The sequence below is a fragment of the Notamacropus eugenii genome, chromosome 4 (assembly GCF_028372415.1).
Source record: "Notamacropus eugenii isolate mMacEug1 chromosome 4, mMacEug1.pri_v2, whole genome shotgun sequence".
NCBI classification, from domain to species: Eukaryota; Metazoa; Chordata; class Mammalia; order Diprotodontia; family Macropodidae; genus Notamacropus; species Notamacropus eugenii.
Window position 1 is genome coordinate 475051684 of NC_092875.1, and position 24507 is coordinate 475076190.

The following is a 24507-nucleotide window of genomic DNA, read 5'->3' on the forward strand; positions in this document are numbered from 1 at the left end:
ACTTTCCTGATGAAGAGACTTAATGATTCCACTGTTCCTTAGTATTTGTGTGTTCCCTTTTATTTGCAAAAATTTTTACAATCTCTGTTCTATACAACAGGATGGAATTGTGCCCATTTTTCAGAATAAAAAATGAAGCAAGAAAAGGTGGCTTTTTAGGGCTATGACCATGCTAGAACATTTGGGGTAATGGCTCCATCGGAGAATCCCTTGTTCCCAACTCAAAATCCTCCACTAGTCTTCTTATGCCCAGTTGCTTCCATTTTGATGTACGTGTCCATAGCAATTTCTGGGACCTCCCTGAGATGTTTCCCCATATTTTCCTACTGGTTCTACAAAATGACTCCATTACAATAGCAAAAGCAGACTGACAACGTATTTGAACTCAGGACTTTCTGACTCGAGGTCTAGGTCTCTATCCACATTATTGTTGTTATTTTATCATCATCGTCATCATCGTTATTTAACCTAAAAAGCTGTTACAACAACAAAAAATAATAATCTCTTTGTGGACAGATGTTCTTGTGATGGACCTTTCTAAACTTAGCCAGGCTAGTCCTCAGACACCACAGATCTGTCCATAGATCTCTACTCACAGCGTAAAGATTAGAAGGCCCTCTGAGAAGCAGAAAGCGTTCCAATCTCAACTCTGACACGCTATAGCTATGAGATTTTAGGCAAGTCTTAACTTCTCTCAGCCTTATTTTTCTCACCAAAAAATGAGGGGGTGGATGAGATGACCTCCGAGCTTCCTTATAGCTCAAAATCTGTGTTCCTCTGAGCTTGTGCTCTGTGGGAATGACCTTGAGAACCCCCAGTCACTTTCACACCACATGAAAAAGATCAGACTGGAATTTTGGAGTAGAATTTGATTCTCTGGGCAAAATTTCTAGACAGTGCAAGCAGCAATCCCACAATGGGATCTATGTTACTGTTTGTTTATTTACTTGGCTCTTAGAACAGCCTTCAAATCCTACTGTCTGAGACCACATTTTGACCAGTTTGACGTTACTGAAGCTGGGGCCAGACTTATTGCTTAGCTGATTGAGTTGTCTGATGTGGAGTTTTTTTGCTTTTCTGGTTCTAGGGCTTTTTGTCCACGTAAAGGAAACAAGTTTAAATTCAAGTCTGGAGTAAGAAACAGACAGTGATATACTCTGGGCAAATTGACCTTTGGGAATTTTCCCATACCTTGTTCAAAAGTCCCTAAACATGGATCATCAGTGGGAATTCTTTCCCACTGCAGGATTTCTAGTCTTACAAAGGTTATAGGACCATTCAGAGGCCTTAGGAGGTGAGACTAGGTCAAACAGTGAGTGCCCCGCAACCTTTCCTAGGCCATATTGGACGTTTTTTGTGGCGGATGATCTAGAATAAGAAGAAGAATGAGTTGCAGGAGTGGTATGTCTGGTGCACTGCACATTCTCTCAGGCATGCATGCAGCAATTCATTTATTAAGCCCACATTAGAGCCAAGAACGGTGTTGGAAGTTGGAGATATGAAGACAAAAATGAAATCATTCCTGCTGTAAAGAAACTTACATACAGAGTAGGGGAGTATTATCCCAATGAATAAGCAAATAAATTAAGACAAAATAAATATACAAAGTCAATAGATGTAAAATAATTTTGAGCATTGAGGGGGTGGATGGGTGAGTCCAACCAGACACACTCCTCTCTGATATACTCTGTATCTGTTTTGCATATGCCTGTAACTGTACATGTAAATATTTTGAGGGAGGGACTATTTCACCTTTGTTTTTGAGTCTCCAGCACTTAGCATATTGCCTTAGCATACTGCATCTTACCTCAGACACTTGACACTCACTAGCTGTGTGGCCTTGGGCAAGTCACTTAACCCCAACTGCCTCATCCTGGGTCATCTCCAGTCATCCTGATGAATACCTGGTCACTGGATTCAGATGGCTCTGGATGAGAAGTGAGGCTGGTGACCTGCACAGCCCTCCCTCACTCCAAACAAAGTCAAGTGCAGGTCATGTCATTACTTCTCTGATGGCATGGTCTTCTTTGGCCATGAAGGACGATGCAGTAGGCTCTTAATAAATGCTCGTTGATTTCATCATTGAGTAAGATAGGGCTAAGTCTGAGGTGACATGTTAGCTGAACCTTGAAGAAAACTAGATGTTCCAAGAGATGGATCCTCCTCCTCTGTGAATTAGGACCTGCTGGTTTCAAAAAGAAAGCTCTGTGTCATCTCATCATTTTCTTTTCATTGTGAAGGTATATTTTGATTCCATACCAATCACAATGAGTCAATATGAGTCTTGTTTCTGGATTGCTTGACGACTGGGCATGAACAAGAAGTTGGACTTAGCCTGTACTTTCAGTCCTCCCCCATTAACCTTGACTGTTTGAACCTGAGTTAAATGATTGGGGAATATTGTATCCCAGTTGTTCATTGATCAACAGTGTGACTTCTGGTCTCTTGAGGAGGATTGCCATTTTGATCTGATGAACATCAGAGCTTTATAGGCAAAGGGTTTCACTCCTCTACCCCTCCCCCCCATTTCTGCTTCCCACCTTTTACCCCAAGCTCCTGCCCAGATTTGTAGTCTCCTTATTCTGCTTTCGGGCTCAGAATTTCAGGACAGTCCAATCGTTTTGTCCCTAGGAGCAAAGCAGGGACTGTGTTAAACTGATAAGGACACAATCCCATCACCCTAGGAACAATCATCCTAACTCAGCGTTCTGAGCCTGGCTGCCTCCGAATCCAGCCAGTGGAAATGACATCATTGTCAGCCAACTCTTTATGATGAGAAATGGGTTACATTAGGAAACAATCTGAACAGGGAAACTTGGGCGATCCATCATTACAATTACGATGGGCTGGTCGCTTTATGCAAATTCAGGCCTTCGGAGAGGCTCAGCTCCCAGCAGGGCAGTCGGGAAGGAGAAATGTTCTTGGGAAAGAACATTAGTGCAATATAATTAAGCAAAGGGGGAAAGCTTCAGAGGATGCATATTCTTCAGGGAGCTGGACCGAGCCTGAGACAAAGGGATTGCGTCACCATCATTAAGAGCATTTGTTAAGTGTTCATGGCTGCTTCGCGGCACTGGCTGGTACCAAGCTAGTTCAAACACTGTCTCAGATCCTTTCCTCTGGGATTTTATAACCTTCTGTGTGCACTCCACAGCAGAGTCTATCTCTAGCCATCTCAAGTGGAGTAACGGCATTGCTGGCGTTTGCATAACCCTGTAAGGTTGGCAAAGTGACTTACATGTATTACCTTGTTTGATTCTCATAACAACCCTGGCAGATAGGTATTAGTGTTATCCCCATTTTACAGATCGGGAAATTAAGGCCCACAGAGGCTGAGGGACTTCCCTGGGGTGGCACAGCCAGTAACTATCAGAAACAAGATTGGAACCTAGACTTTCCTCATTCCAGATTCAGCATTCTATCCACCTACCTGCCTCAGGAGAGGCTTGTCTCTTTTTCTGAAGCCACTTATAACTCACATGAGAGCTGGAATCAGCAAATCAACTTAAAAAAATAAATTTAAATAAGTGGAGGGGGAAAGTGGTAAAGGACCTTGGACCTCAGGACACAAAGCTCCATGGCATCCAGGGCATTGTCACCTCCCAGTCCGACCCTGAGTAGATACCCAGGGTACCATGAAACTACAACTGGAGAAGCAGCTTCAAGTGGAGGCAGTGAGGTGAGAGTGACTGAAGGAGGAGGTTTCCTAGGGTGTGACTACTAGGGGTGGGTAAATACAGAAGTATGCCATTCAGATGCTTTGTATTTTATTAATTATCCATACAACTCTGAATATGTCACGAATCCCTCCCCAGTAAACTCTGGTGGTTCTTTATCATCACATCTGCAATCAAATGTACAATCCTCTGTGTGACATTCAAAAGCCCCTCACTCTCTTCATATATACTGAGATCTATACGACATTAGCTTGCTGTTTCTAGGATAAAATGGACATCTCCTGACTGAGAATTTTTTTCTGGCTGTCCCTCGTATCTGGACCTCTCTCCCTCCCCATCTCTGCCTCCTGGCTTCTCCGGTTTTCTTCAAATCTCAGCTAAAATTCCACCTGCTCCAGGAATCCATTTCAGAACCCCCTTAATGATAATACTTTCCCTCAGTTGTCTCCAATTTGTCCTGTTTATATCTTCTTCGTACAAAATTATTGACATAATTGTCTCTCCAATTAGACTGTGAGCTCAAGCATGGGTACTGTCTTTTGTCTTCTTTTTAAAATCCTCAATGCCTGGTACATAGTAGACACTAAACAAATGCTTTTTTGATTCATGCTAATTTGATTCTAAACCAAGTTGTTTTTTTCTTAAAGGAATGAAAATTCTATTAGTGACACTCTAAATTTTGGCACCATGGGTAAAGCCTCAATTGCCACACCCTAGTTATAACTCTAGCACAGTTATCTGATAAAAGAAATAAGAAAGCCCTTAAATCATCTCTTTCTATTCTTTCCCTATTTTTAGGACTCTGATCCCACTATTACCAACCAAGCATACTCCTCTGTGGGAATGAAGTAAATACCTCAGCAGAGTCATTGCAGTTATATTGATACCAGCTTCACTCACTATACCCCAGTTATCTGCTGCACCATTATGTCCCTCTTGGGAAGTTCAGTCCAGTTCCAAACAGGAAGTAAGCATCTACATAGTAGGGCTGTACCCATGCCCAGAGGGAAGCAGTCAGTGCTGACGTCAGTACCTGGGTGTCACTTAAGATAGTCTACTACTCTCACAGATCAGACAAGAGAGAATTAGGTCTACTGTGTTCTGATGGTGAAGAGTCACTCTTTCTAATCACCCAACTTGGAACAGTGAGATCATCCTTGACTTTCCCTTACCCATGTATCCATTGCATCACTGTGTCTTGTCATTTCTATCTTCTTAGCTTTCTCACCTGTCCTCTTCTTTCTGCTCATATAATCACTACTGGTTCAGACCTTCATCGTATCTTGACTGGACTTTTACAATACTTTCTAATTGATCTCCCTGCTTCAAATCTTTTCCCTCTCCCATCTATCCTCCACACAGTTTCCAAAATAACATACTTACAGCCTGGGTCAGACCATGAAACCCTTTACTCAGTAAGCCCCTTTGATTCTCCATTATCTCTGTGATCAAATATGAACATCCTTCAGGTTGTGGGAGAGAAGGCAGAATGCTCCTTACTCCCTGTTGCTACGTCTAGACTCTCCCTCTAACCTAGCATGTCACTCAGTAACCACTCATCCTTTGGCTTTTGCGCTGTTCACATGGTCAAATGTAACTTGTCAAAATGATAAGTATATCACCCAATCCAGATGCTGGTGATCATTATCCATTGACATGAAGGATATCCTCCTTTCTTCCTCAGTGAGTTCCATGCCTGGTTCAGTTTGTCTTTCCTCATCAACTCCTTCCCTATTAATAGAGGACTTCAGCATTTATACTGATGTTCCCTCAAATACTCTAACTTCTCAGGTCTTCAATCTACCCAATTCCCATGACTTCTCTCAGCTATATACAGGGAGAATTACACCATTGATTTTCCCAGCACTCAGAATGTTCCAATTCCATGTTCCTGAACATCAAATTCCCTTATCTGATCAGAACTCTTTTTTTACTCTATCATTCCATGTGTCTGATTCTTTGTGACCCCATTTGGGGTTTTCTTGGCAGAGATACTGGAGAGGTGTGCCTTTTCCTTCTCCAGCTCATTTTACAGATGAGGAAACTGAGGCAAACAGGGTTAAGTGGCTTGCCTAGAGTCACACAGTTAGTAAGTGTCTGAGGCCAGATTTGAACTCAGGAAGGGGAGTCTCTCTGACTTCAGACCTGGTACTATCCACAATAGCTAGCATCTATATAGTGTTTTAATGTTCTGCAACATACCATATATGAGTTATCTCATTTGATTTTCACAACAACCCTATGAGGGAGGTGCTATTTTTGTCCTCAACTTAAAAATGAGGAAACTAAGGCAAACAGAAGTTAAGTGATTTGCCTGGGGTTGCACAGTCAAGAAGTGTCTAAGGCTGGATTTGGACTTAGGTCTTACTGATTTCAAATCCAGGACTTTTACTCACTGTACCACATAGCCTCGACTCTGTTCTTTGTCCTTAGCATGATACATTGTCACACAGTAAACACATAGTAGACACTTAATAAATGTGTACTGACTGCTTTAAAGTCATTGACAACCTAGCTTTGGTCTACCTTCCTAAGCTTACTGCACATTACCCTCCTGTAACACTCTCTGGTTCAGCTAAACCCTCCTTCTTGCTGTTCTGCCTTCTCTTATCTCCATGCCTTGGGGTTGTTTTCTATTTTGGGAATGCACTTTTTGCTCAACTCCACTTCTCAGAATTCTTAACTTCCTTCAAAATTCACCTCAAGTGCTCCCTCCTTCGTGAAGCCATCCCCAGTTATCCCTGTTTCTAATGCTTCTGCTTCCAAACAAACTTGGATTTACTGTGCATCTATTTGCATGTATACATGATTTCCATTCATAGACCCATAAGTCACTTGAATGTAGGGATTATTTTTCTCTTTGTATCACCAGTGCTTAGCACATAATCGACAATAAATACTTTGTGTCACTTTGCATCAGTTCATATAAGTCTTCCCAGCTTTTTCTGAAGCCATCCCACTCATTTTTTCTTATGGCGCAAGAGTATTCCATCAGTCATACCACAGCTTGTTCAGTCATTCCCCAAATGAGATGATGCCTCTTTGTAAAAGGGGATTAAATATAGTAACTACCTCTTGGTGAGCATCAAAAAGGCAGAGTATTTGTAAAACATTTCAGAAACCTTAAAGCATTCTATAAATATATTATTAATATACATAGTGTTAGTATATTATTATTAAGCCTGCATAATGTTTGTCTTGAAGTCTGTGCACTGCCAACGTTTTCTTCATTTGTCCTTTAGTTGAGCAGAAGAGGTAGACAGGAGGGAGGGAACAGGGCAAGAACAAGGAGTGTACAACCATTATATCATTACCAGGATTTCCTAGGTTCCCTTCTACTTGACTGGAAAAGTGTATTCTAGGAACTGAGTCATGTAAATGTATTTGACTTTTTTTCTTTTATACACTTGGCAGCCTTTGAAGGATTGGGGAGGGTGAGTGAGGTGACCGCTATTCTTTCACCTTCCAAATCCTTGAATGTACCTGGAAGTTTACTACAGTTCCTGGAAGAATTTCTAACCTTGAAAACTGTTCTCTGAGGACCTGCTGAAGAGTCATATTTGGTAGGGATGGAAAAAAAAATTGCAGGAAAATTGAAGATTACCAGAGAGGAGCAGAGGGGTGATGGGGACTATGCAGGCTCCTTCTGAGTGTCCCCTGCCAGTGCCGGCAAGAAGAGCCTGCCTTTACTAAGATAAGTCCAAGGACTTAAGAGAGTGGGGCAAAGGGGATGAGGGGGTGGGGAGCATTAATTTTAGGGCAAGATAACTTCTCTGAACAGCAGTTTCTCTATATTTTGGAATCATAAGATCAAAGGAACAGGGCTGGAGGGGACATTTGCTCCCTGGCCACCTCCTTATTTTCTTCCCTTCTAAACCTGGACTCCTCTTTTGAGTCCCCCAGCCAGGACAGGTGAGGTTTTGTTTTTGCAGGGACCCAGACCTCAATACCATTCCCTGGCTGTGTCCTCAGAGTGTAGGACATGGATCCCGTCTGTTTCCTCACACCCTTTTATTTATTTTCCACTTTCATTAGAATTCAAGGTCACAACTTTCTTTCTTTTTTTGTGTTTGTATCCCCAACACTCAGAACAGTGCCTGGCATATAATAAATTCTCTGTTTCTCTGACTGTCTGTTTCTTTTCCCCTCTCTGCTTTTCTCTCTCTGTCTCTCCCTTCTCTCTCCCTATCTCTGTCCTTCTATCTCTCTCCTTTCTCTCCCTGTCTATCTCATTCTTTCTCTCTTTTCTATCTTTTTTCTCTCCCTCTCCCTTTCTGTATCTCTCCTCCCTCTTCCTCTCTCTCTCTCTGCTGATGTCTCTTTCTCTTTGTGTCTGTCTCAGTCTCTCTCTTTCTGTCTCTGTCTCTGTCTATTTCTTCCTCCCCATTCTCTTCTTTTACAGATGAGAAAATAGATCCAGGAAAGGTAAGTTATTCACCCAGAGACACTGAGGTAGTAAATGTGAGAGATTTCAGTTTCATTATCTGTGTTATTTCCATGAAACTATGAAACTATATAGCTTTTAGCTTCTTCTCCATGTATTACTTTGTGATGTATGCAATGGTGGACAGATGCTCTGATTGAGAGAAGTGGCATGAGGTATAGAATTTCTGCTTATATTTTTTCAGAGACACATGAAAAGCTTTGTGCACACAAAGGGCACAATTACATTACTATGGAGTTGGAAGGAGCCTTGAGCCTTTCTCTTCCATCCATCTCTGCCTCCTTATGCCAGGCCAGCATCCTGGAAGAAAATTAAATCATGAGATTCTACGTAGAGTCTCATAACCCTTCACAAATTGCAGGAACCTTATTCCAATGGAAATATAATAGCTTAACAATATAAATAAAAATATACAACATTAATAATTTAATTTGTGACTTTCTAAGGCATTATGTAGTCGGTAAGAATGATTACGGCTTGAGTTTGACACCACAGCTCTCTAGCACCATGATCGATCTACTAATAAGCAAATACTGAGCGTTGATTGGGAATCACTAACTGGTAGGCGTTAGGGATATGGAGACAAAAGGAAACATTTTCTGCCCACGAAGGGCTTACATTCATATGGAGGAAACCATCTGTCTGTCTATCTATCTATCTATCTCTCTATCTCTCTGTCTCTCTGTCTCTCTGTCTCTCTATCTCTCTATCTCTCTATCTCTCTGTCTCTCTGTCTCTCTGTCTATCTACATATATGTATAGGTATGTATGTATATACACACACATGCATATATATGTATATAATACAAAAAATAAAACTAATTTGGAGGAGGGACACTAGTATCTGGGGATTCAAGAAAGGCCACATGAGCAACATTCATTCATTCCACTGCTGCTTATTAAATACTTACAAGGTTCTGAGGGCTGTGCTTTGAGACATACCGGGAAACCCCCCTGTCCAATTACATTTACCTCATCAGCCTCACATTAAGATAGACATTTCATTGCTAGAGATTCATTTCTTTGGATTAATGGATGTATGAATTAATAAGCACCCACTACGTTTCAAATGTAGACATTAAGACGTGGGATGTGACTTCTCGTAGTGGACAGAGAATGGAGACCTGGAATCAGGAAGATCAGACTGGAGTCTCATCTCTGACATATATGGGCCATATAAGCTTGAAAAGTAATGGCATTTCTCTGTGCCCTAGACACCTATATGGGCTGCTGAACAATGACGATTTGCATTGTTTGGTGGTAGTTCCCCTCTGAGGGTACTGTACACCAGTGAAATCACAGGTTTGGACCTCTCCTCTCCATCTCCAAGGCCTTCACTCTCTGCCTTGGCCCCATCCCCTCCAGCAAATTTCAATCCTCTTGGCAAAGGGTAACACACTAGCCTGAGATAACCTGTCAGATTTTCTTCAACATCAGAGCTGGTCAGTCAGTCAGTCAGTCAGTCAGTCAATCAAGAAATATTTCTTAAAGCACTCATCATATGCCAGGCACTGTGTTAAGTTCTGGGCAAAACCTACAGTCCCTGGCCTCAAGAGGTTCATATTATAAAGGAAACAGCTAATTGAGAACAGGTTCTGTTAAGGAAAGCAGACGTGGTGAGGCTCCCAGGTCATTTGGAAGTCACTGAGCACTTGGACAAAAGAGGTACCATGATAAAGGAGTTGCACATCCAAAAGATTGACTGATGCCAATCTCTCCAGTTGCTCTGACAGCCCTAGAGTTGGCAGCACTGAACAGCCATGCTCCAAGACAGGAAGGCTTCCAGAAGACCCACAAGGTTCTGATGCTTAGCAAATATTAAGACCCATCCACAGGTCACCTCTCAAAGCTGTCGTCCTAGCGCCTTTCTAATCTGATCTATGACAGCATTTGAAAGAATACCAGCAAATGTCCTGCTGATTCATCAGTGAAGTTTAATGAAGTCATAGGCTGAGACCAGCTGCCCTGATCAGGAAGGCTCTGTTTGGCTTTAAATGCAGCTCATTGACTGTTTCTGGACTAAATGCTCTTTTACCTAGCTCCTTGAGCAGCATTTACCCTGGACGGGAGGCTCAGTGCCCCCAAAGCACTGATTCCTGCCCCTCCTCCCTGTCCCACCCCATCCCACACATCCCCCATTCCTTTCTATAACCTTGTCTCCAACAGGAAGCTGCTTTTTTTTTTCAGTTCAAGTCTTTTAAGCTCTTGTGGTATAATTACATTAGTGAGTTACTACCACTGTGACTACGGACCCCCCAACTGGAGCAAACACACCAGGGAATACTCAGGGACACTGACCAAAGATGACTAGGTGGTAAATGGATAGAGTGCCTGGCCTGAAGTCAGGAAGACCTGGGTTTAAATTCAACCTCAGACACTTAACAGCTGTGTGACTTTGGGCAAGTCACTCAACCTCTCTGCCTCAGTTTCCTCATCTGTAAAATGGGCATAATAGTAGCACCTATCCCCCAGGGTTGTTATGGGGATCAACTGAGATAATGATTATAAAGCACTTAGAACAATTGGCTGGCACATAGGAAGAACTATATAAATGTTAGTTATTATTAATTATCTCTCTGAATCAACACTGACTGGCAATCAGGAAACCTGGGCTTGTCTTGGTCTTGTGACTAGTCGTGCGATCTTAGGGTCATATAAAATCATCTATATAATAAAGGGGTTGGACTAAATGATGTCTAAGGTCCTTTCTGCTCTAGTAGTTGAATGAACTCTACATGCAACCAACATTTAATAGCTCTGGCTGTATGTGAATGAATGGATAAATGAGCGGATGAATGAGTGAAGTATTCATTAAGTGCTTACTGTATGCAAAGCATTGTACTAAATCTTGGGAGCCCATTTCCCATGGCATTTTCCTGACCCTGGCATTTCTGGTAGCTTGGAAAGTGGCATCCCTTTTATATAGATGTCCTGAACTAAACTAGACCCCTATTTTCATTGTTGGCCATTTTGTTGGTTAAAGCTGTCTTCCTTTTGATTTTCTTCATAGACACAGAAAAGTGGAAGAGAGATAATTTGAAGAGACAGAGCCCTAACAATAGGGTGGGTTACAGTCTGGGAAAACTTACCATGGGAGATGCTACATGAGCTAAACCTTGAAAGAATACAAAGATTGTAAGGAGGAGCGAGGAGGAATGGTGGTCTAGGCATGGAGATAGTCTAAGACAAAAGTAGAAGTGGAATAAGGAATAGTGAGTTCAGTGAATACAGAGTATGATTGCAATATAGAATACTCTAAGGGGAGTATTTTGAAATGTTTGGAAAGGTAGATTAGAGGTGAATTCGAAAGGGCATGAAACATCAGGCTGAATAGCTTGTATTTTATCCTAGAGACAAGACAGTCCCTGAGGCTTTCTGAAAACAGAAGTGATATGATAAAACCTGAGCTTTAGAAATATCATTTTTTTAAGCTATGTGGAAAATTGGATTGGAGAAGACAGACACCAGATTCAGGAATCCCAATTAGGAAGCTCCTGCAGTAGTCCAGGTGAGATGGGAGAAGCCTGAGCTAGAGTCATTTCCTTGTAATTGAAGAAAAGGTGACAAATGAGAGAGATGGTTGGGGAGTGTAAACTGACAAGACTTGGCAACCAATGGGATATGGAGGTTGAGGGTGAGAGAAGAGTCAACCATGACTCAGGTTGCAAATCTGGGTTTCTGGAAGGATGGTAATTCTTTAACAGAAATAGGGAAGTCTGGAGAAGGTAAGCATTGTGGGAAAATAGTGGCATGTTAGGACTTGACAGAGTGCAGATCCTCCACAAACACCCAAGTAAAGTTCTAGAAATGTAAAATAAGGAAAAATGATAAGAAAAAAAGAAAGAAGGTAAAGAGAATCAACTATAAATTCTTCTATCCAGTTCAGCAGTTTGCAAAAGACTTCCAGAATCCTACAGTCACCCTGTACACAAATAAGCCAGGGTTGATAAAAGGCACAGTATGAGGAAAACTAGTCACATAGCCCTGGAGTACTGACAAGAAACCTGGTGCACAGGGTATACTCAGAGTCTTGCCAAGCAAAAGACCTCAGAATGGCCTTGGAGCCCCAGCAGGAAAAGATGCTAGCAGCACCCAGTGCAGGGAAATCTCTGAGATTTATCTACAACAGAAAACAGACCTGAAGCAACATCCAGGCAACCTGGATCCAGACCCAGGAGCACAGAAACACCAGCAGAAATCAATAGACATGCAGTATGGGCCTGAACCACAGTAGGCAAAAAGACCAAATAATTCCTTTTTTTCTCCCTTAACAGGCTTTATCTTTTAAAAATTAATTTATTTATTTTTAGTTTACAACATTCAGTTCCACAAGCTTTTGAGTTTTAAATTTTCTCCCCCTTCTGCCCTTCACCCCTCCCCAAGATGATGTGCAATCTGATAAAGGCTCTGCATATATATTCATATTAAACATATTTCCACAATTGTCATATTGTAAAGAAGAATTGTAACCAATGGAATGAACCACAAAAAAGAAGAAACACTAACAGAAAGAGAGAGAGCAGATAGTATGCTTCGATTTGTGTTCAGACTCCACAATTCTTCCTCTGAAAGTGGATAACATTTTCCATCATGAACTTTTTGGAGTTATCTTAGAACCTTGCATTGCTGGGAAGAGCTGAGTCTATAAAAGTTAGTCATTATGCAGTGTGACTGTAACTGTGTACTATGTTCTCCTGGTTCTGCTCATTTCACTCAGCATCAGTTCATGTTTTTCTGAAATCCACCAGCTCATCATTTCTTATAGCCCAATAGCATTCAATTTCATTCATATATCACAACTTGTTCAGCTGTTCCCCAACTGATGGGCATCCTCTCAATTTCCAATTCTTTGCTACCACAAAAAAGTTGTTATAAATATTTTTGTACATGTGGGTCCTTTTTCTATTTGTATGATCTCCTTGGGATACAGACCTAGAAGTGATACTACAGGGTCAACGAGTATGCACATTTTTATAACCCTTTGAGCATAGTTTCAAAGTGCTCTCTAAAATGGTTGGATCAGTTCACAACTCCACCAACAGTGTACCAATTTTCCCACATTTTCTCCAATATTTATCATCTTTCTGTTTTGTCATGTTAGCCAATCTGATAGGTGTGTTGTGGTATTTCAGAGTTGTTTTGATTTACATTTCTCTACTCAGTGATTTAGAGCATTTTTTCATGTGACTATGGGTATCTTTATTTTCTTCCTCTGAAAACTACCTGTTCATATCCTTTGACCATTTATCATTTGGGGAATGACTTGTATTCTTATATATTTGACTCAGTTCTCTATATATTTTAGGTCTGAGCCAACTAATTCTTTCAGAAGTTGGGGCATAGTCTTAGCCTTTGCAGTCAGGCCCCAATCCTGTCTATACCATCTACCTAGATGGAATGAGGTCTGACCTAGTCATAAGCCTCAAACCCAGAAACTGAGGCTGGAAATATGAGTAAACAAAAGGCAACACCAAATATCTTGTACAGAGAGATGCCCAAAGAGGAAGGCAAGAAAAAAAGAATACCTCTACAATAACCTCAAATAAGGTCTCAGAGGGAAAAAAATCCTGGTTATTAAGATTACAAAATACCTGGAAGAAATGAAGCACAAGATACAAAATAGAATAGTTATGGAGAGAAAAATGACAGAGAGAATTAATACCTCAGAAAAGTCAATGGTAAAACTTACCCAAGAACTGAATACATTAAAGTACAAATGAACCAAACAGAGAAAAATGATGCAGTGATATAATAAGAAGTGTTAAAACATAATCAAATAATTAAACCAAACAGGTGAAAAAAAGTAAGGAAACAGGTCATGATGAAATAATTTAAGAATCAATGTACTACTGAAAATAACTACAACTCCACTTCTCCAAAACAACAACTTGGGTACCATGTTGGAAGAAATCATTAATGAAAACTTCCTAGCTCTTTTAGAACCAGATGACACAGTGAAAATAAAGAGAGTTCATGAAGTTTCTTAAAAAAAAACCTGAATTGAAAATTCATAATCATAATAAAAATCTAGAACTTTCAGATCAAAGAAAAATTACTGCAACTAGTCAAAAAGAATTCACAGGATCACATGAGACTTAACACCTGTCACCCTAAAGAAGCAGAGAGCTTGGAATGTGAGATTCCAGAAGGTAAAAGATAAAAGCTCACACCAAGAATAATCTATCTGGCAGAACAAAGTGTAAACCTACAAGAGGAGAATGAACCTTTAATGAAACAGAGGATTCCCAAGCATTCCTTATGAAAAGACCCAAACTGAGTAGACACTTTGAAACAGAAATGCAAAAATCAAGAGAAACATAGAATATACACACATTTGATCATTTGAAAGGGTCTGTCTAGTGATGAATTGTTTACTTGCTAATAGGGGGAGAAGAAACAAGTGTTTTCTTAGACTCCTAGTATCTTCAGGGATCATAGAGAAAGTTATAGAAGACAGAAAGATGAACCAAAAACAGATGGGTAGTAATCCCGATTATGATGACAGTGAATATAAAACAGGATAAAAAACATATACAGGGAAATTACATTACACTTAAGGACACCACAGATAATGAAACAATGCTCATTATAAATGAAGCAGACAGAATGGCACCTGAATAGTTGAAGAAAAAAATTAATCAAATTGCAGAGCAAATAGACAGATTTTATTATCATATAGCAAGCGATGGTATCACTATTATACTTTTTTTAATATTGAGAAACCTCAACGTACCTCTTTCAGACCCAGACAAATATAATAAAACATAAACAAGAAAGAAGTTAAGGACTTGAATAGTGCTTTAGAAAGATTAGAGATGATAGAATTCTGGTGATTACTGAATGGGAAAAGAAAGGAGTTTAAATGTTTATTAGCTAAAGATTACACCTTTACAAAAAATTGACCATGTATTGGGGCATGAGAACCTCAATGAAAATAGAGGAAGGGTGAATCTTAAGAGAAGAAAAATGAGTTTCCTTTTGAGTATGCTGATTTTGAGAAGTCTATGGGACATCTAAGTGGAGATGTCCAGTAGGCCATTAGCGATGTAAGATTGAAGGCCAGGAGAGAGATAAAGACTGGATACATCAAGACAGAGATCATTTGCATAAAAATGATATTTGAACCCATGGGAGCTGATGAGATCACTAAGAGATTAGTTACAGAGGAAAAGAAAAGGTCTACAAGAGAACACTGGGATAGACTTGTCCTTGTGGTTGGGATATTCCTTTCATCCTTGGTTATGGATTTTGTGGTAGTGATGAAGTGGAGACTGAACTCAGAGCCTCACAAGTAAGTTTATTTCCTGGAGCAAATACCACAAACCACACCCAGGAAAAATGGCATGAAGTGCTCCTTGAATGGAGATTAATAGCAGTATAAGTGTATCTGGGGAGGTTGTTTTGTTCACAGAAGTATGTGTAGGGAGAAAAGGAAAAGTATGCACAGGGAGGAGATTCACCCTAGCCTACCATCTGATGGTTTTCTATTTTGACTAATTGTCCTTGCTAACGAGGCTTTAGGTTCTCTTGTTTTTGTGTTGTTTGTGAACTAAATTTGGAGCTTTCTAAATTCAGCACACCCTGAGACAAAGTTCTATTTGCCCGCTCTAGTTCTGACTAAAATTCCTATTGATCCAAATTCTACTTCAATTTATTTGTACTACTCTTTTCTGCTTCTGTGTTCTCAGACCTACCTTTTCCCTGCACCAGCCCAGGAGGGGGATGTCTCGTAGACTCCTTTTATGAGTGGGTAAAGTGACAGAAGAAAATAACTGGAGTTGTGCGTAGAGAGCTTGTGTCAAACCGTTGGTGTGTCTCCGGCTATAAAATTCCCTTCCTTGCTAACTTTGGAGAGAATAATACTTCATGCCTGAGACATATGGAGCATTTTATTATTTCTTAAATCACTAGTACATTTATACATGACTAGCTTACATGGCAAGTCACCCCCACCCCTCATCTCCAATCTGTTTCCTGACACTTACCAGCAAACACCCCCTAGAAATTCTTGGTTGAACTCCATGTTTCCTTCCATAAAGTTCTTTGGGAACTATGTATGTGCATGACCACATTGCTAAAGAAAAAGAAACTTCTCCTCCCCTGGAATTTATTTAGCATATGTTTATTCTGTATTTGTAGAGATAACTATTTTTCTACTTGCCCTTTACAGGATAAATGCAATAATAATGACTGTTGGGCTAGTGGAGGGTTGGAGAAGGGCTGGCTGTGCCCAAATTATCCACTTGTACTGAAATTAGTTGGGGTCAAAAGTTTTTGAAAGTAATTTGGCTATAGAAAAATGGGCTTGCTATTATACTGCCGGTGGAATTTCAAATTGGTGAATTTATTTTGGAAATCAATTTGAAGTTATGCAATAAGAAATAGAAATAGAAATCTGTTGATACCATTTGCCTCAGTTATACTATACTGGGACTATACCTTGAGAATGTTATTGATTATTGATTATTGTACTGATTAAAAAAGGAAACCTGTGCAAAAATGTACCTAGCTACATGAATCAAAATGGCAAAGAAATGAAAACTCTTGGAGATCAGCCATGTGTGCAAGGATTTGGGAGTGACTGAGCAAATTGTGGTTTCTAAATTCCATATTCAATTCAGCCAAATGAGCATTTGTTAAGTGCCTAATAGGGACTGGGGAATTCAATGAAAAAATGAGTCTCTTCCCTCAAGAATCTTACATTCTAGCAGGAGAAAACAATAGGTACAATGTTTATAATGTGTAATTACAAATGTTTACAGTTTTACAATCAAAATTATATAAAAATCTTTATACCAAGTGATTTCATATGAAAGGAAACATGGAGTTCAACCAAGAACTTCTAGGGGGTGTTTTCTTGGTGTCAGGAACAACTTAGAGATGAGGGGTGGGGGCGTCTTGCCATGTAAGCTAGTCATACCAAGTAGAGGAAGGGGCTGGAAGGTTAGCCTCTGTGGAAATCAGGAAAGATTTCTCATAGGAGGAGGCAAAACATACTGGAATCCTATTATGACAAATATGAAGAATAAAAGGAAATGTTGGAAAACGATACCAAGTGAAGAAAGTCAAACCAAAAGAATGGTACATATGCTGTTGATAAGCATGTAAATCATTAGAACAATCGTATCAACAAGAAAAGGGTTCGAGAGCAACCAATGCACAGAAAAGTTCAGGAGGGGGACACAGAAACAAGTAGGATGATATTGTTACTGCTGTGTTATGATCAATATACCTCTCTTCAGAAAGATAAGTAACAAAATTTTACAATTTCATGTACACTCCGGTTGTCTTTTTTGTTTTCACACACTTAAAAATCTGATTGTCAGTAAGGGAATACTGATTAACTTTAAAATACTGATTAACTTTAAAATACTGATTATAGAAATTGTCCCTTCAGCAGGATCTGATTTACAATATTTAGGACTAAATCTCATTTGTCTATTGTAACTGTGTGTTGAAATGCTTTGTCTTGGCCTTGTGTGGCATTGTACATACATAGGGACTTAATAGATGTACTTTGGTGATGGTTTCTTAGAGTGAGGAAAGGGCTATTTATGTTTTAACCAACAACACCCTTCCCTATCCCCCCCCCCAAAGAAAATAGTCCTAGAAGGACTTTGACCTTCTAGGTACAGCAATTTTCATTGAGTAGTCTTCCCTCTTAGAGAATAAAACGCTTTGCCAAAGGGTTCCAGTGGGGCACATTGCCCCTGGCAATGTGCTAACTACATAATAAGGAGGTTCCCCTACTCTGATGTGCCCAAAGTCTTCAGCAGGTGCGTAGGAAGGACTTAGGGCAACACCAAAGACTAGAAAATCTTTGGTCCAATTTTTAGGGAGAGGGTTGCTCTCCAAAGATAACAACATTGTTGTTCCACTTAATTCTATAAAGGGAGGACATTTTGCATCAGGCAGTGAGAGAGATGACAAGTTTGGTCTATGACTTCTATTTTTTGCCCTGGCCAACAAAACTTCTCTGTGGGATTCATATGGACTTGATATTGACTTGTGTTTGTAAAATTCCTGTTGCATGGTTGATCATTTAACAAGCATTTTCTATGTTCCTAGTGTGTGCCAGAAATAGTGCTGGGAATAAAAAAATAGTAGTCTCTGACCTCAAAGAATTTTCATTTTATCAGAGGAGACTTGAATATGTAAAATAAATACAAGCTGATTGTCTATTTTGAGGCATGAGCACCTGGGGGATTAGAAAAGGCCTCCCTTGTAGAATATGTGCTTTAAACTGAATCTTGAGGGGATTGAGAGGGATTCTAAGAGGTGGGGAGGAAGGAGTGCTCTCTGGGAGAAGGAGAAAGCCAGAGCCAAGATGATAGATAGAGATGGTAGATGGAGTACCATGAAGAGCCAACAAGAAGGCCAGTTTGGCCACATTGTACTGGGCATGAGGGAGAATTGTGTGTATTAAGGCTGGAAAAGTAGATTGGGGTCAGAATCATGAAGAAGGGTTTTAAAAATCAGAAAAAGAGTTTACATTTACTTTGTTGCTGTCTGGTCATTTTTTAGTCATGTCCCACTCTCTGTGACCCCATTTAGGGTTTTCTTGGCAAAGATACTAGAATGATTTTCCATTTCCTTCTCTAGTTTATTTGACAGATGGGGAAACTGAGGGAAAAGGGATTAAGTGACTTGTCCATAGTCACACACTTAGTAAGTGTTGGAGGCCAGATTTGAGCCCAGGTCTTCCTGTCTGCAGGCCTGGCACGCTAAGACCTCCTTGGGTTCTTCCATATTTCCTCATTCCTCTTACATGAAAAAGCAGAATGGTACAGTAGATGTGGAATCAAAAACACCTGGGTTCAAATCTCATCCCTACTATACTTGCTAACTCTTTGACCTTGGATAAAATACTTAAAATTCTCTGGACTCCAAACGATGAAGGAGTTTGGATTGGATTGCCTCTAATTCTAAGTATGTTAGAATCTGCTAACCAGCTAGTTTTCCTATTTCTGTGGAGAGAGGAGGGAATAAACATTTAATTAAGTGCCTACTCTATGCCAGACATGGCACTAAGCACTTTAACAAATGTTATCTGATTTGATCTTCACTATAACCCTTGGAGGTGAGTGATATAATGATCCTCATTTCACAATTGAAAAAGCTGAATCAGATGGAGATTAAGGGGTTTACCCAGCTCATGTCTGAGGCCACATTTGAACTCAGGTCTTCCTGACTTTAGGTCTAGTCACCTAATTGCTTCTGACTTTTGAACTTGGAATCCGAAGATCTGTATTCAGATCTTACTAATTATCTGACCTTGATTAAGTCACTTCTGAGGCTCTTCTCCAGGCCTCAGATTTTGTGATGGTGAAACAAAGAGCTGAGGGTAGATGACCCCTCCCTGCTCTTGTTCAGTCCTGTCCAACTTTTTGTGAACCCCATTTGGTACTTTCTTGGCAGAGATACTGGAGTGGTTTGCCATTTTCTTCTCTAGCTCATTTTACAGATGAGGAAACGGAGGGAAACAGGGTTAAGTAATTTGTTCAGGGTCACACTCAGACAGTGTCTGAGGCCAGATTTAAACTCAGGTAGAGAAGTCTTCCTGACTCCAGAACCAGCACTCTATCCATTGTGCCATCTAACTGCCTGGAGAAACAAATCCTACCAATCTATGATTCCATTTTAGATAGATGAAGGCAAGAAGGAAAGACAGGAGGACAGGGGAGGTGAACCATACATAATCCAGGGTCCAGTAAATACCACAAAATCAAATATTTCAAGTCTTCTCTACCTAAACAGCACCCCCCTTCACACACACACACAGACACATACACACACATATTAACCTTCACTCTTCATTCTGCTAAATATGTCAGAAATGCCACAGAACACACACATAATCATGCCATCAAGTGGCTGGTTGTCCTGGCACATCCATCTCAGCTCAAAATAACCCATGTAACCTAAGAGTAAATCAGTGACTGGACACACGGTGCCAAGCATAATCTCAAGCAACATTTAACTAGGTTCAATATTTATTTCTCTGCTTTGAGTCCCTTTGAAATTAGCTGGAATTGGTTCAGCCAGGACCAGCCCTCATTTTATGGTGCTCCTGGAAGGCTGCCAGAAGCACGAGGGCTCCCGTGGCAGGGAGTATCAGAAAAATCAGAAAAAAGAGCCCTCTAAGTGCACTTCATCATTTTATGAAAACCTTCCTCCCAACAATTTGAAGCATCTGGGACCGAATGTGGGGTGAAAACTGCACGAGGTGTAAGCACCCCTTGGGACTGGCTTTCCCCTAACCCCAACAGAAGGGTGGCCGTTGCCGTAGTTCTTCTGTTTATGTTGATAAACACTTGGGAAGACCACAAGGAACAAAGAAGAGGTACAAATTTCACTGTCAGTTCCTGCAAAAATAACCAAAGATAATAGGACTGGGGCTTTTTTTGGTTGTTCAGTTGTTTTCCAGTTGCGTCTGACTCCTTGTGACCCCATTCTGGGTTTTTCTTGGCAAAGATACTGGAGTGGTTTGTCATTTCCTTTTCCAACTCATTTTCCAGATGAGGAAATGGAGGCAAACAGGGTAAAGCGATTTGCCTGGGATCCTACAGCTGGGAAGTGTCTGAGGCTGGATTTGAACTCGTGAAGATAAGGCTAGTGCTCTATCCACCAGGACACAGAATTGCTCTAAAAGATGACAATAGGAGGGATTTATTCTGCACTTGAGTTCATCTGAGTTCTAGCTGCCTAGAGAAGGGAGAGAACATACTTCTAAGTTTGATGGATGAGGAGACTGATCAACTAAATAGCAGCAGTCCTTTGGCTTTGTATCACAAATGTTCAATCAATAGGAAACTAACCCATTGCAGTGTAGATTCTTGAGGAAGAACTCTCAGTGAGCAAGACTGCTCATTGTCAAGGGGCTATTGAGCTGACTTTGATTGGCCTCGTGCTTAGTGGAATTGTTATTATAGAAGACTGACACGGTTAAGTGAAATGATTCATATTTGCCCATCTGGTGCAGAATGCAACCTATTTTTTTAAAGTTAGAAAAATAAAAAGAGAGGGAGTGGGGGCAAAGAAAGGGAGAGAGAAAGAGGGGTGAGGGGTGAGGGAGCAAGAAAGGAAAAGAGAAAGAAGAGAGGAGAGAGAAAGAGAGAGAGAGAGAGAGAGAGAGAGAGAGAGAGAGAGAGAGAAGGGGGAGAGAGAGACACATAGAGAAACAAGAGAGAGAAAGATGGAGAGAGACATACACAAAGACAGAAACAGAGAGACAGGGAGGAGAGAGAACCTCATCTACAGAGTCACATGAATCTGAAACTTCTTTTATTTTTCCATTGGACTAGAAGTGCATCTCTGTTTTGATTTTGTTTTCCTTTTTGAGTCCCTAATCAGGCAATTAGAACTCTCAGCTTGGGATCACAGTCCTGGGGTCCAAATTCTTGCTCTGTGTGACTTTGGATAAATTATTTAGCCTCTCTGGGCCTCAGTTTCCTTATCTGTAGAATGAAAGAGTGAGACTAGATGACCTCTAGACTAGATGAGGTCCCCTTTGTTTCTGGAGCTATCATCTTTTGATCTTAAAAAAAAAGCATAAGAAAGCATTCCCAAGGTTGTTCATCACAAGTTTATGTTTTTAGGTGACTCTTTGCCTCTTTGCAAGTGTCTCCCTATCACCTCCAGGATCAAATACAAAATTCTCTGTTTGGTGTTCAAGGCCCCTTCCTGCCTTTCCAGTCTTATACTTTCCTCCTTGTCATAAACTTCTCCGTGTAGTGACCCTGACCTCCTGGCTGCTCCACCAACACTATGCTCTCTCTTTCCACTTGGGGCATTTTCTCTGGCTGTCCCTTCCCTCCTCACCTCCCCTTCTGTCTTCCCTGGTTTCCTGTAAGTCCCAACTAAAATCCCATCTTCTAAGGAAGCCTTTCCCAGCCCCCTTAATTCTAGTGCCTTCCCTCTCTATCCTATATACAACTTGTTCCTAAACAACTGTTTACTTGTCTCCTCTATTAGATCGTAAGCCTTTTGAGGACAGAGGCTGTCTCCTGCCTCTCTTGGTGTCCTACTGCTTAGCCCAGTTTCTGGTATACAGTAGGCACTTAATAACTACTTATTGACTGATTGATGAACTAAAGGGCTCTCTAAGTGCCAGCTGTTACTGCATTCACTTCTCTGAGTCTCAGATGTTTCACTTGTAAAATGAAGGCATTAGATGAAGTGACCCCTGGCCCTGGCATTCTGTAGCAAATGTCGGGGAACTCCCGGCTTACACTTGCCCAGGCTGGGCAGCCATGTCTGGATCTGATCTGCACTCCTTTAGATTGTGAACTCCATGAGGGCAGCCATCCTGTTTTTACCTTTCTTTGTATCCCCAATGTTTATCACTGTACCTGGTATATAGTAAAGACTAATTAAATGCTTGTTGAGTGACTGACTGATTGCATTATTGGGATCAGTACCCATATCAAGAACCTACCAGATCTGTTGGAACATGACTTTAATCAGATTTAATAACACAGAAAGAAAGAAAGTTGGAAATGCTTTTAGGATCATAGCTTTAGAAATGGAAAGGAGTTCAGGGATCATCCTCCAATCACAGCACGCAGAGAGACAACATGAATGTCAGTGTACAGGACCTAAGTGACTTTAATTATGTGTGCAGGTCCTCTGAACACTTTGCCTAGAGTAATACTGTTCACTGGTCTAGAATTGCAAATGATTGGATTTGCCCTTCTGGCGCCATGGGATGAGTAAGGAATCTGGACTCAAGGTTCCAATCTCAGCTTGGCCTCTTACTCCCCATATGACTTTGGGCAAATCACTTAACTCCTGTTTGCCTCAGTTTCTTCATCTATAAAATGGGCACTTGTAAACTAGCACCTATGTTCCAGAGTTGTGAGGATCAAATGAGAGAATATTTGTAAGGTTCTTAGTACAGAGCCTAGAATATCAGCGCTGCATAGCTGCTAGCTACTATTGCTGTTGAGTTGTTTTTCAATCATGTCCAACTTTTTGTGACTCCCCCCCCATTTAACCTTTTCTTGGCAAAGGTGCTGGAGTGGTTTGCTGTTTCCTTCTCCAGTTCATTTTACAGATGGGGAAACCAAGGCAAATGGCCAAGATCACACAGCTAGTAAGTGGCTGAAGGTGGATTTGAACTGAAGTCTTCTTGACTGCAGGCCCAGCACGCTATCCACTGAGCCGCCTGGCTGCTCACATTATTATTGTATTGTCTATATACTAATACGATCTTTAATTTGCACGGCCATTTACTTCCTACACATAGGCTTTATTTCTCAGAGACACTTAAAAACATCCCCATGTTCACGCACACACACACACACATACACACATGCACACACATGCGCACACACATATACACACATGCACACACACATGCACACACATACACACATGCACACACACACATGCACACACACACACATACACACACACATGCACACACACATACGCACACATACGCACACATACACACACATACACACACACACACACACACACACACACACACACACACACACACACACACCCTTGCATTTCAAAGCCCTAACCAAAATAAATACTTCTACTATTTTGGGATGAGGTTGTGATTAGAAAGCTATAAACTCAAAGTCTTTATGTGCAAGTAAAGACATTGAATAAAACCTCTTGACCAGCCTTGTTATAGAATTAGGACATTTAAAATATTTTGTTTCCTGGCCACAAGCTAAACTTTCCGCCAACCCGGTCTGTTTTCAGGCTTTCTGGGTAAAAATGGTGGGGGAAAACTCAGGCCATGGAGACCAGGGTCAAATGGGCTCCTGACACATCAGAGAGGAAATCTTAACCTCTTTCACTCTTAGGCCCAGAGATTCTTAACCCCCCTGTGTACATGGAGTCCATAGATTTCAGGGAATCTGTTCATTTGAACAGAAAAAGTTTCCATCTTCATTTCCACAAACTCATATCCAAGATTTAGCATTACCTTCAATTCTCAACACAGACAACAAAACATTCTGCGAGGGTTCCACAGGTTTCCCCAGACTGCCAAAAATGTCCCTGACATACAAAAAAGTTTAAGAACCCTTCAGTCCCCTTCAAAACATGGAATGGACCCATAGTTTGAAAAATGTCGCGTTGATCCTCCTGGACTCAGTTCTTTCCTCTTCCCTGCCTCCTTACTCCTTTTTCGAGCTCTCACAGTGCCATATGAATGCTGACATCATGAAAGGCTAATTTTGCCCTCTAGAAGTGTTCAGGAAATTACCACATTGTGGACCACTGATAACAGAGAGATGAAGAGGGAAAAGAGACAGAAAGAAAATTCCTCTTTGATTCTCCTAAGATGGGTCATTATTGGCCATTAAGGCCGTATTTACACATACAAGTCTTTCAAAAACTTAAATAGTACTGAGCTATTTAACT